This window comes from Protopterus annectens, chromosome 7.part0 (genome assembly GCF_019279795.1).
Source record: "Protopterus annectens isolate FY-2018-M chromosome 7.part0, PAN1.0, whole genome shotgun sequence".
Classification (NCBI taxonomy): Eukaryota; Metazoa; Chordata; order Ceratodontiformes; family Protopteridae; genus Protopterus; species Protopterus annectens.
The window spans coordinates 1,924,869,376-1,924,882,570 of NC_056739.1; positions in this window are offsets into that span (position 1 = coordinate 1,924,869,376).

Below are 13,195 nucleotides of genomic sequence, written 5' to 3' on the forward strand. Positions count from 1 at the left end.
CATTTTTCTTAAAACATTTAAAAAGCTTCCTGACACTGTATCTTAATATTCTACTGTTAAAGAACTACAATAAGGTTTGATCTTTTCTTTTCTTTAATCTGACAGTATTTGTGTTACATGATTTGTAATTCTGGTGTGACATAATTATATTACCTTAAGAACTTGCCATGTAATTTACACATGATGGATTTGGTGTGACAGTGTGCAGTGACAGAATATATGCTTGATAGATTTGTGTGGATTAATAGAAGCATTTAAATTGCTGTATTTACTTTTTTCTCTTTCTCTCACATATGCTTGCTGTGTAAATAGATAATATGTTAATTTTACTACAAGCTTTTGAGTTACAGCCTTCTGTGTAAGCTAAATGATTTTTGGAGGGAAAAACATTCCATCTCAACATTCTAGCAAGAAAATCTTCCCCTCAGAGTTCCAGCTGATGCTCTGCATGAACATGCGCACACTACAGTCTCTCTGAGATGGATGGTGATGTCATCATTTGTGAGGGAAGAAGGACAGTTTCAAATAGACAAGTCTGCTTGTTTTCAACAAGTATTCAATAGCACTAACTTTTTAATAGATCTGGCTATTATTTAAAGTGTTTTCTTCATAAATGAAGGTTGCTTTTAAATTTAAACAGATTCATGTCACATAATATATTCAGTGACTTTTAGTGTGTCTGCATGACTTCAAAGCAAGCTGCTACTTTCATAAAGCAGAGTGAAAATGTTTCTGGAAACAAATGAACAGGTTAGTTTTATATATTAAAATTCTAAAGGATGTGTAAAGAAATGAACATATTTTCCTATTCAGAATATTTTTCATACAATATTTTATATTATACTGAAATGTTTAATTTGACAAATGTTACAAAGTATACCTGTTCATATGAAAGTTTCATGTTCTTTCTATTCTCTGCTCTCTTTCTTCTCAGAGGCTGGATGTGATATTTATGATTAGTAGTTTATGTTTAAGAAAGCCTTTACTTATTTGAAAGGTTTGAAATAACTATCTTTAATATGATTAGCTGAATCTACATGTATATATTTAAGCCCTTAGATTTACTGCATTTAGCTTGCTTGTTTCTGTTTTAATTAGATGTTCAGAATGTTTACTTTAAAAGCCTTGTCTTTTCATGCTGTTTTGCTATGTTGCATCTATAGCTTAGAAGAATAGTATGGCTACATAACCTAACAGAGTCATTAGTAAAATATTCAAAAAGTAGATTTAAAATTATATGTATGCACATTGTTGTACATTCAGTCCAATATATATGATGCTGTTTAAGTTACTATTTAATAATATAATTATACTTTATTCATGTATATTAACTAGTGTTAAAACCTTACAGCTTATAATATTTCATTTTGAATAGTTCCTGTACTATTATTATCAAGTTAATAGATGCATCTCCAGACTGAATTGTTTTTCATTTTGAGATATGGTTGCTTGGTAGTTGTTTTTTGCTTTATTTGAACTATAACTAAATACTCATTCTACAGGTATTAGTGCTTTTATCATACTAATGGTCATGTTGATTCATGAAATTATCACTAAAGTACTAAAGAAGGTTCAGTAGATAGTGCATGACTATTATCTTTAGTTCAGTAATGCTATGCTTATTTACTTATATTATAATGTTACCAGTTGGTTTTGTTATACTTATATATGTTATCTTACATATCTTTCAGTTTTAATTGTATTACTTAATATGATAGAGTGTTCTAGTTAAGCAGAGTGTGATTTATTTATTATTTACTTGTTTCTCTTTCTCTTGAAATACTTGAGGAAATACATTTAATCACTATAAATTTCAATTTAAGGATTGGAGCTTTAGATTAGTATTAGAAGTAGGGATTAAGCATGTTGGACGTCTTGAAATTAGTTAATTTTGTATATATTTTTAGTAGTATTACTCGGACTTTATGTTATGTTAGGCTTCCTTTGAGTAATTTGTATTCTAACTTGAGGTTATTATTATCTATAATTACAATGTTTTTCATGTTCTTCTGCTCTTCCTTTATCACAGGGGATTGGTGGGTAGGCACTAGGGTTAGGATAAAGGTTATTATTATACATTTCATGGTTCTTAAAAAACTTTTTCTTTTTTTTTCAACAAATGTTATTTGATGACTTGCTTGAATACTTAAAGACTGTTTTTCTTTTTTTTTTCTTCTTCTTTTTAATGTTGTGTTGGATTTGCACCTTGAGTTCACTTTTATAGCATCAATAATGATTATACTTGTAGAATATGCCTGTTGATATAATTTTAGATTCTTGGAATGTTAGAGGCATTCAAGATAAAGCGAAAAAGTCACTATTATTTCATATGATCTTTAAATCACAGGCTAACATTTGTTTTATTCAAGAGACCCATATTTCACGTATTGATTGGAATAAAGAGTTAAAAAATGGATCAAAAAGATTATAGCTTCAGGTGACTCATCTAACTCCAGAGGTGTAGCTATAATCATTAAACAAAAATTCATTGGGAATATTATTGATGAGAAATTTGATGATGAGGGAGGTGGTGCTTATTTACCGCTTCTATTGCTGGTTTGGACAAACCCTTATTAATTTTAAATCTATATGGCCCATGCAATTCACAACATTTGTTCATTTTAAAATTTACAATATTCTTGCATCCTATAAGGATCATCATATTATAGTGGGTGGTGACTGGAATGCAGTTATAAACCCTGTAATTGATCGCTCCCGCTCCACTGTCACCTATAATCTTCAATCTACTCTGGCTATAAATGATTTGATGACAGAATATAATTTAATTGATCCCTCCGCACTGTTAAAAATATAAACAAGAATGATATATATACTTATTATTCTAAGTGCTATCATTCGTGGTCCAGATTAGACTTCTTTCTAATTTCAGATTATATTTCAAAATATATTGTGGACTTTACTACAGAACACAGATACTCTTGGAATCACTCAATAATTTCACTAAAATTGAACATAAAACCCAATATCAAAAATAAAACTATGTTTAATAAGTGGACCTTAAATAATAACTTATTGTCAAATGAAGATATTTGCAAACAAGCTTCAGAAATCCTAAATGAAATGGTGAATAGTCTTGAATCATCAGACATTCCTTATGACATACAATGGGCTGCATGTAAAGCAAGATTAAGAGGTTTATTTATTAGTAAAGCTGCTTTTTCAAAAACAATACTTTAAGAAAGAGGAATTCTTAAAATCAAGAATTTCTTCGTTGGAAAATCATCTTAGTCTGAACTATGATGCTACTTTAGAAAAACAAATTTTGATTGTCAGAAAGATTTAATTCTGCTTCACCAAAATAACCTCTCCTTAGCTGAACAAAAGCTACTTGCTTCATATTCAGAGTGGGCCCAGGTTCCATCTAAATTGTTAGCGAGAATTATTAAAGTTAACTTCAGAAATCCAAATATTACATCTTTATCTTATAATAACAGATTATATAATACTGATGAAGAGATTATTCAACTTTTCACCTCTCTTTACACTGAGTTATATTCAGGTTCTTCTAATTCTGTTAAAGATAATCACTCAAAACTCTTTTAGACTCTTTGCAGTTCCTAAACTTAATGATAATCAGCAAAACTACTTTCTACCCCTATATCGGTACAAGAAATCTCGGATTCAATAGATAATCTTAAATTGGGTAAATCTCCGGGACCTGATGGTTTTACTCCAGAATTTTCAAAACTTTCAAATTGGTAGTTCTTCCCTTTCTATTTAAAGTTTACAATCATATAAGAGTTAATGATATCTCAGATATTCATTGGAACACATCCAAAACCATTCTAATTCTAAAAATAATAAAGATAAATCTGACCCAGTAAATTATAGACCCATTTCTTTAATTAACGTGGATATTAAGATTCTGTCATCTATTCTGGCTAACAGATTGAAACGGATTTTACCCTCCATTATCTTGTCAGATCAATCAGGTTTTATGTCTCAGAGACATGCTTGGGATAATACTCTATCTTTAGAGACTATACTTCATCTCATTAAGAAAAATCCAAACCCTATATATGCTTTGATTATAGATGCATCAAATGCCTTTGACAGAGTATGTTGGAACTTTCTATTTCAAACTATGTTATGTTTTAATATTCCCTTATTCTTTATAATTTTTTAAAAGTTTTATACAAGAATATGTTTACTAGACTATACATTAATGGTCAATTTTCTGCTCGATAAAGATCACTAAAGGAACAAGACAGGGTTGTCCATTGTCCCCTTTTCTTTTCAACATTTACTTAGAACCTTTGCTATTGTTTATTACTCAAAATACTTTTCATAACATCCTAGAATTCTTAATACTAATATTAATTTCTCTGCTTTTATGGATGATTTAGTAATCTACTTTCAAACTCCATTATCTGATTACAGAAAAATAATGAATTATATTGATTATTTTTCTTTGGTTTCCAACTATCTTTTAAATTTTACAAAACTCATATTTTTCCCTTAAATCATTTAGCACACAAATCATTTTGTTTCCAGACGATCATTTTCAGTTTACTTATAATATAAAATATTTAGGAATCAATTTAAAACACAATAATAAATCTTCCTTTCAAAATAATATTAATAAATTATGGAACTCTATATTGTCTGATATGGACAGATGGAAGCATCTAAACCTTTCATTTCTTTCAAGGGTGGCCATTATTAAAATGAATATTCTGCCTAAATTTCTTTACCAATTCTCATCATCTGATCAGATAATTTCAAAAATTTTTTGAGTCTGTAAATAAAGCTTTGGCAAAATTCATATGGTTCGCAAAATCTGTTAGAAATTCCTATTCTAGATTGGCAAGGACAAGGGAGGTTTGGGTTTACCTAATCTTTATCTCTATTATTTGATTGTCTCATCCAATAAACTTCTTACTATCTCTAAATTCAATAACACTTCTTATCCAAATCACTCTTTATGGATAAAATTATGGTATAATTATGTAATTTCTAATAATTTAAATCCTGAAGCTATTCCCTTTATCTCTCTGGAAAGTTTATTTATTAAAAATATATCTACAGTATTTAAACAAAGATTAGAGATTTCCAAACCTTACTCAAAATGTGTAAACTAGAAAAGATCTCGCACCATGTTCAGCCAATTCATCTAAACCCAAATATATTATTGGACAATAAACTTTTGAACTTAACAAACTATCCTTTAATTAAAAATCTAAAAGTAGGAGATGTTTTGAAATATCTTGACTTGCCTTTATCTGACAAGTTATTGAAAGTAAACTGGAATTACTCACCAATTCTTACACAACTAAGAGCAATAATTAAAACAAATTTGTATCTCTGGTCCCCATAGACTCACAATTGAAAAACCTTAACACGATTATCAAAATACTTTCATCATCTGATAAAATGCTCTCAAACTCATATAAATTAATTAATTCTTTAATGATGGACCACAACTGTCTTTTATCTAATGTTTGGTTGAATTATAATTCCCAATTGTCAGAATCTCAGAAAGTCCTGGCTATTAGACACACTAAGGAATTTATCCCTTTTAAAAATTAGCATACACACAATTAATGATTAATAATGATGCCTACTTTACCCCAATCAAATTAAACAAATTTAACCCAAATAAGTCCCCTTCGTGTTCATGCTGTTCTCATCCCCAAGCAGACCTCCTTCATATTCTATGGTATTGTCATTTTTCTCACAGATTGTGGACATCTTTGAAAGTCAGACTGCAGAAAATGGGATATCAAAATCCATTGGCGTGGGAATTTGCTATTCTACATATTCCATTGATTCATCTTTCAAAAGTTGATATTCATGTTATCATTTTTATTTGCTCATTACTAAAACTTTATATAATACAAAATTGGATTGATCGTTCTAAATTAAAATGGGTTACTTTCCAGAAAATGGCTTTTAAATTTATTGATGCTCAAAGATACTTAGGTGGAAGTCCAAAAAAAAAAAGCTATTAGAAAGGTTGTGTTAGAAAAGGTTCTAAACATATTAAATAGTTAATGTTAAATATTTTTTTTTTTTTCAGGTTGCCTAACTTGTATATAGTGTACATATGGTGTATGTTTTATTTCTAAATAACTTATCAAAATCTCATGAAGGTTGTTATCACTAGATGAATTGTTATATGTTCATTTATGCCTTCTTGTTATGTATAATCTTTTAATTGTCTTGCTATTCATATAATTAATAAAAAAATTTTTGAGAAAAAAATCAACAGAAGGCACTAGGTCATTTTCCTTTGCAGACTAACCATGTTAGCTTGGAATATAGTTTCACAGCACAATCTCACTCTACAGGCATCCTACATTCTGTCAGAGCAAAGTCGTGTGGCAGACAAACTAAGCAAAACCAGGACAGACCCTCACAAATAGCAAACAGATCGGGGGGGGGTCTTCCAAATTTTGATCCATTGGGAGTTCCTCAAGTAGACCTCTTTGAGTCCTCTCTGAAATCTCAACTGGCAAAATACTATTCCAGGCCTCCATGCTAGAAGACCTGGAAGACAGATGCCTTTTCTTTTCTTTGGACAGGAATGCTCCTGTATGCCTTTCCACCTTTTTCCACTAATATCTAAGGTACTTATAAAGATTCTGAAGGAATCCCCCAAGATCATCATGGTGAGTCCCTTCTGGCCAAGGCCTCCATGGTTCTCCCTTCTTTTAGAAATGGACAGGGGCAATTACCATAAACTTCCTCACAGAATGAATCTACTTACACAAGAACAGAGGTTTTTGGTACACCCTGACATCAATCATCTTCAGTTGCCTGTCTGGACGATAAGGTCTTAATATTTTTTAGGCACCTGTTTCCTGAAGATGTGCAGCAGGTACTAATGGAGGCAAGAAAGCCTCCTACTAGAAAATCATATATTAGCAAACAGAAAATGTTTTCTACTAGGTGGTAGATTTTATATTTGTGTGAGTTACTATTCCATGGCATTTCTTATTCCTCTGTCAAAGTTCATTTATCGGCCATTTCAGCATGTCTGCCCATGCATCCTCCTCTTTCAAGGCAGTCACATGTCAAAATTTTCTTGAAAGGGGTTTTGCATAAGAGGCCTCCAAGTAAACTGGTATTCCCTCCTTAGGATCTTAATTTTGTGTTAGAGAAACTAGCACTTACTCTATTTGAACCAGCTAATCTGGCTGACTTGATGTTCTTAACATGGAAAACAGCTTTACTGACCTCTGCAAGAAGGGCATCTGAATTGCAGCACATATGGTGGGTCAGCCCTACCTCATTTTCCACCAGGACATAATATCTTTGAGAACTAATCCTTCTTTTATACCTAAAGTGGTATCTGAGTTTACTTTAAGTCAAACGATCATACCTCTGTTTTCTTTCCTGAAAGTAAAAATGAGGGAGAAAGGATACTACATATCTTGGATGTCCAAAGATAATGCATGTGTTATCTAGACAGAATGACATATTTCAGATCATTGTATCAGTTGTTCATTTCTTGTGAAGGTAAGAAGAAGGGACAACCAGTGTCAAAACAGAGTATTTACAAATGGTTGTCTGAGGCTATTACCTTTTGTTGTACTCATGATAACAAATCTATTCCAGGCAGGGTCAAGGCCCAGTCTACAAGGACTGTGGTTTCTTCTACAGCTTTTGGAAAGGTTTGGATTCATAAAGTATTCTGGAAGCTGCAACTTGGTCCTCTGTATATACTTTTACAAAGCAATATTCGCTGGATTTCTTCTCTAGGTCTAGATCATCCTTTGCTAGGACCATTCTCCGGGGCTCTTGGACCCTTCTCCTTCCACCTCACAAATGTTTTTAGCAATGGTAATCTACCTATATAGCGAAGGCTACTGCAGCAGTGACAATATGAAGAACATAGTTGTGTAAGTTGAACTTATCATCACAGTAGCTGTTCAAATGATCACTGCTGCAGTAGCCACTCCCTCCACCCCTTGTTTATTGGTGTATTTTTATGCCAGGTTGTGGACATTTATTTTTTGTTATTCTTAGCCTTGTTCTTTCAGGGCTTAGTCTCCCTCTCTCAGTTTGCAAGAAATCTCTGATGAGCTTCTCATCCAGATTTGTTTTTTTAGTCAGCTCAGCTCAAGCTGCTTGATTTTAGAAGGTACCCTGAAGCTTTGGAAGCTATCCAGCTGTTATACCCTTGGCAGGATGTAACCCATGTAACTAAGGCAACTGCTGCAGTGATCATTCAAACATCTACTGTTATGGCAAGTTCACTTACACATCTCTACTTTCCTGGTTAATGATCACATAATCACCAACTGTCATTGTTGTGATGAAGAAAGAATGGGTAACCGTGGTACATGCTAAATGGGTGGCAGTCACAGGGAAAGAAAATAGTTGATTTAAATGAAGGAATCAGTAAAAATACATAAATACATACACAGATAAACAAATAAAGAAATGACCCAAGGGTCCAGTTAGAACTAGTAGTAACAGTCTGTGAAAGTAATGCCTTGCGCACATCTAAAAATAACAAGTTCCAAGTGCCAGATCATGTAGTTGTCCTAAAGAGACCCTTGGCTGTCTAAGCGAAATACAGCTTGAGTAGCCTTTTAACCATTCCAACTGCAGTGCAAGCCATGGCCAAAAGAGTCTGAGAAGGACCAGTTAAATTATTCCATTAGTAAATACCTTGTCTCATTGCAATGCTCATTAACATATAAATTCAATAAGACTATGCCCCCGTGTTATGGAAACAATTCTACAAAACACTGTTACAAGAAGGTGTCATCTCATCAGACTTATCAAACTACAGACTGATAGCTATGCTATCTTCTGTCTATAAAGTTATTGATAAATATATTTATAACTTGTTTTTAAACTGTCTCACAAATAATTACCTAATATCCTGAACCTCAACACAGATTTAATGGATTTCACTAAGTACTTAACAGAGAAACTGTAATATTTACATATTTAAACAACCTCAGTAGCTATAAAAATAAAAAAAGTCTATATTTCAAATGCATTTTGACTCCAAGTACTGACTGATAATTTCTCTACTCTGGACACAAAACATAAAACCATTCAGTGATTTCACTGTTATACCAACAATCATTCACAAGGGGTCAAAAGTCAAGATAGCTAGTCTTCTTACCGATCCAGTATCACAGGGGTTCAACAAGGGTCTGTACTTGGTCCAGTTCTATTCAATGCTATGAACTTTATGCATGAGACTGTTACAAATGCTACACTAGTCTAGTACGCTGATGACTTTATATGCACAACTAAATTTCTCTAAACCTTATCCAATTTAACTGGTTAGAAAAGTCAGAATTGCTGATAAATTCCAATAAAACTAAACTTATTCTGCAATCACCTGACCCCACCCCCACTCACAAACATAAGCAAACCTCTGCTTTGAACATAACATCATTAAATAACAGTCAAACTGAGCAAGTCACTCATACTAAACTACTAGGAGTTTACACCGATCATAAATTAAAATTTGACAAGTACATTGATTATGTTGCTACTAAGGCAAACAAAAAAAAATGGCATGATATATAAATCCAAATGCTTACTTACTAACTCATCCTTACTTTCTACAACTCAAAGCCAGTCTGTTTCTTATCTTCTGTGCACCTCCTCTAATTTAGTAGCCTCCAAAAGGCACAGCTATCAAGATTTGAAAAATATACAACAACATTGTTGAAGCTGCTTGAAATTCTCCATACATATCACATCACTGCACAGCCCTAAAGAAAATCTATTAACTTAAGCTACATCAGCTCCTTTCATCTACATAAAATAGCTAATAACATTCTCTACAAGCTAGGCAGATACCCAAAATAAACAAACTAATTTGAAAATGCTACCTTGTGAGATCTCTTAGACTATTAAATGTAATAATCATCATGGTGACAAGCGAAACGTAAATCTTACTTTACCTTCAAATGGAGTTGTCAGTGTGTAATTGAAAGTACTATAACTCTGTTCTGCTTTCTTCCTGATTATTTTGTATATTAATAACCAACATCCTCTCTCATAACTATTCCTAGCACTACTTGTCTTTATGTCTTAAAATTAATAATATTACTCCCATATTTTCCACTTATTCACGTTTCTAACTCTATATTTGTCTACTACATGTATTTCATTTTTCCTATACTATTCTGTTAATCCCATCCTCCCTACTCCTGTTCCGCCATTTTATTCTAGTACTTAATATTATCTGATCCACTTCTAACCTGCTAATATTGAATTGTGTATCACATATATTTGCAATTTATCCTTGCAAATCTCTGTATATATACTGTAAATATAGTTGAATCAACTGCCATTCATTGTTTACATTACCCCATTTCTCTGGGGTACTATGTATAGTCACATAATACTACTATAGTCTGACCATCTCAAATTATCAGCATTTCATTGTTTAAATTGCTCTATCTCTCTGGGCAACTACAAATGTAAACATATCACAAGAAATTAAACTGATCTCGATCCCAATCATTTTGGATTTATGAAGTGAAGTTCCTGTTTCTTGAACCTAGTAGGCTTCCTTGAAAGATTACACTGATTATCTTAATCTGGCCAAGTCTTTTGACACCATCCCTCATGCATGTATTGATTAAAAAAATTAGACACATTTTATGTAAACCCCATTGTTATCTGCTGGACTGGATATTGGCTATCTGGCAAACCGCATGTTGAAAATGTTGCTTATACCATTTCTGAATATAAAATCGTAGCTAGCAGTATACCACAGGGATCAGTGCTAGAACCACTTCTGTTTGGCATTTATTTTGTCGACATCCAGTTCAATATCCAAGTGTGGTTGGCCATGTTTGCCACTGACTGCAGTCTGGCTGATGATATCCGCTCATCCATGAACACTAAACAGCATGGGCTGGCATACGTATGTACCTGACATACTGACAATGGTCTCAAGGTAAAGTTCAAAAAAACTTGCAGCATAATAGCATTTAGTAAAATAAAATAAAAACAAGTTCCCTTCAGATATATTTTAAATGACAATCCCCTTTAGACAGTCATGGTCTTGACAGACAGGGGTACTTATGTGAATGATTCTCTCTCATTTGATCATCATGTTTCCACCATAGTCAGGAAATCAGATCTAGCCCAATTAATCTATAATTCTATGTAGCCCAGTTAATTTCTTAGGGAATGCCTTCAAGATCCATTAAAGTTATTCTGATACTGTACTCTTCCCTTATAAGAGCCATTTTTTAATACAATACAAAGGGGGTTTGGTATGTATAAATTGAAGCATACTGCTCAGTTAGAAAGGCTACAAAGGTACCTTATAGAGAAAATCTTAACCTTTTAGCTATTCTGAAAGATTAATGTAAATCTCATTATACTCAGTAATCTACAGGCTTTTCTGGTTTGACCTGTGTCTTGCCTTTTGAGGCATTAAAGACCCAGTCCTATTTGACCTTCTTCTCCTTTGCAAAAAAGTGACTTTATAAATACCCAGGCTAAGGAATTAGAAATGACTCACTAGAGAAACAGATTCCTAACAATGTATTCCACGCTAAGGAATATGTTAGCACTACAGGTCAAACAAAGTACTACTTTGACCACCATTAAAGCTAGTCTTGATGACTGGATGGGCAGACACAAATTTGCATCGGGACTGCCTTGTACAGCCCAGTCTGATTTTGGAGTTAAGCACTATTAGCTGTTTGAAAAGGGAGGCATGAATGTTTGCTTAAAGGGATATATGGCTAACAATGGGATCATTTGCCTTGTATTGTTCACATGTTTGTATGCTTCTATCATGTACTTAACAATTTATGTGGAGCTTTTCTCCCTGGAACTCCACTGAATAGGGGTCAAAAGCCCAAACCATTTATTCTGATTAACAACCCGGAAAATAGATGTATAAATGAATAAATCAATAAATAAGTATCAGACAAGCACAGGAACCAGGAGCATACTGAAGACATACCCTCAAGACTATGCATGTGTTTTAAGTTGTCACCTTAAAGAGCTTGTAGTATGAACACTATTCTGAAAAAGAATACTTACAAGGGACTGTCTTCATAACTTATGATGTATAAGAGGCTGTGCATATATCAAAACAAGCTCCAAAAATTAAAGCCATTAAAGTGGATATTGTTCAAGACTGTCTATTTTTCCAGTCTTATAGTATCACTCCAAAGGCCTGCAAATTATTAATTAGGTGACTCAAGATTAGTTCAAATATAAAAAAAAAAGGGTTTTGGCATTTATAAATCCAGAAACCAGCATATCACAGTACTCATCCCAGGCTGTCCCCAAGGATTTTCATAGTCTTTATAATAAAATGTATAGTTATGGGAGTTCACGTATGTTCTTTTATGAAATCTGTTTCTTAGAGAATACAAATTAAAGTAATCTACATTTGGGTCTGAGAAACTAGGGTTACCACCTGTCCCACTTTGTGAGGGACAGTCCCTCTTTGGGCAGTTGTGTCCTGACCAAATATATTAAAAATGGCAAATGTCCTGAGATTGCAGGACATAATTATGTCCCATATTTTATGTAATAGTTGAAAATAGTTATTTCTGTATGTAAAATACCTAAATGTTACAAGAAACAGAATAAGCAACTAAACTGCTACAAGAATAAGCTTTCATTTAGGCAAACAAGTAAAGTTCTATCCTTTGTATTGACTGTGGGTATGTGTCAGCCTGTAAAATCTGATGTGTGTCCGAAAATGTCCCACTTTGGCCATTTGAAAAGGTGGCAACCCTATCTGAGACAACAATATGCAGATCCATAGGTACCCTTGAGTTTGCATAATGTCCTTGATTTTATATCATTTTTTTGTCATGACCCTTAAACAATGTTTTTTTTTATTTGCTTGTTTTTCTTGTAAATCACTGAGGACTACAATTAGTCAGTAATGCCAGACCTTTGAGTTTCATACTTCTTATTCTTCAGAAAATTTAAGTTGATGCAAAGCATGTTTTTCTATTAACTTTCAAGGTGAATTGCAGCAATATTTATAATTTGTCCCTTTTAGGCCTTTTCACTCATTATATTTGTCTTTGTCTTTGATTCTTGAGTAAAGAATTTGTTATCTATACATCCTTTCCTAACATTGAAATTCTTGACAGCTATCTCAGAAGCAATGAAAGATCTTCAAAACAATGTTTGTCTCCTGACTATAGACTGCAAACCCTATGCAGAGACCATGACACTGAGAATAAAACTATTACTCACTTCTTCATAT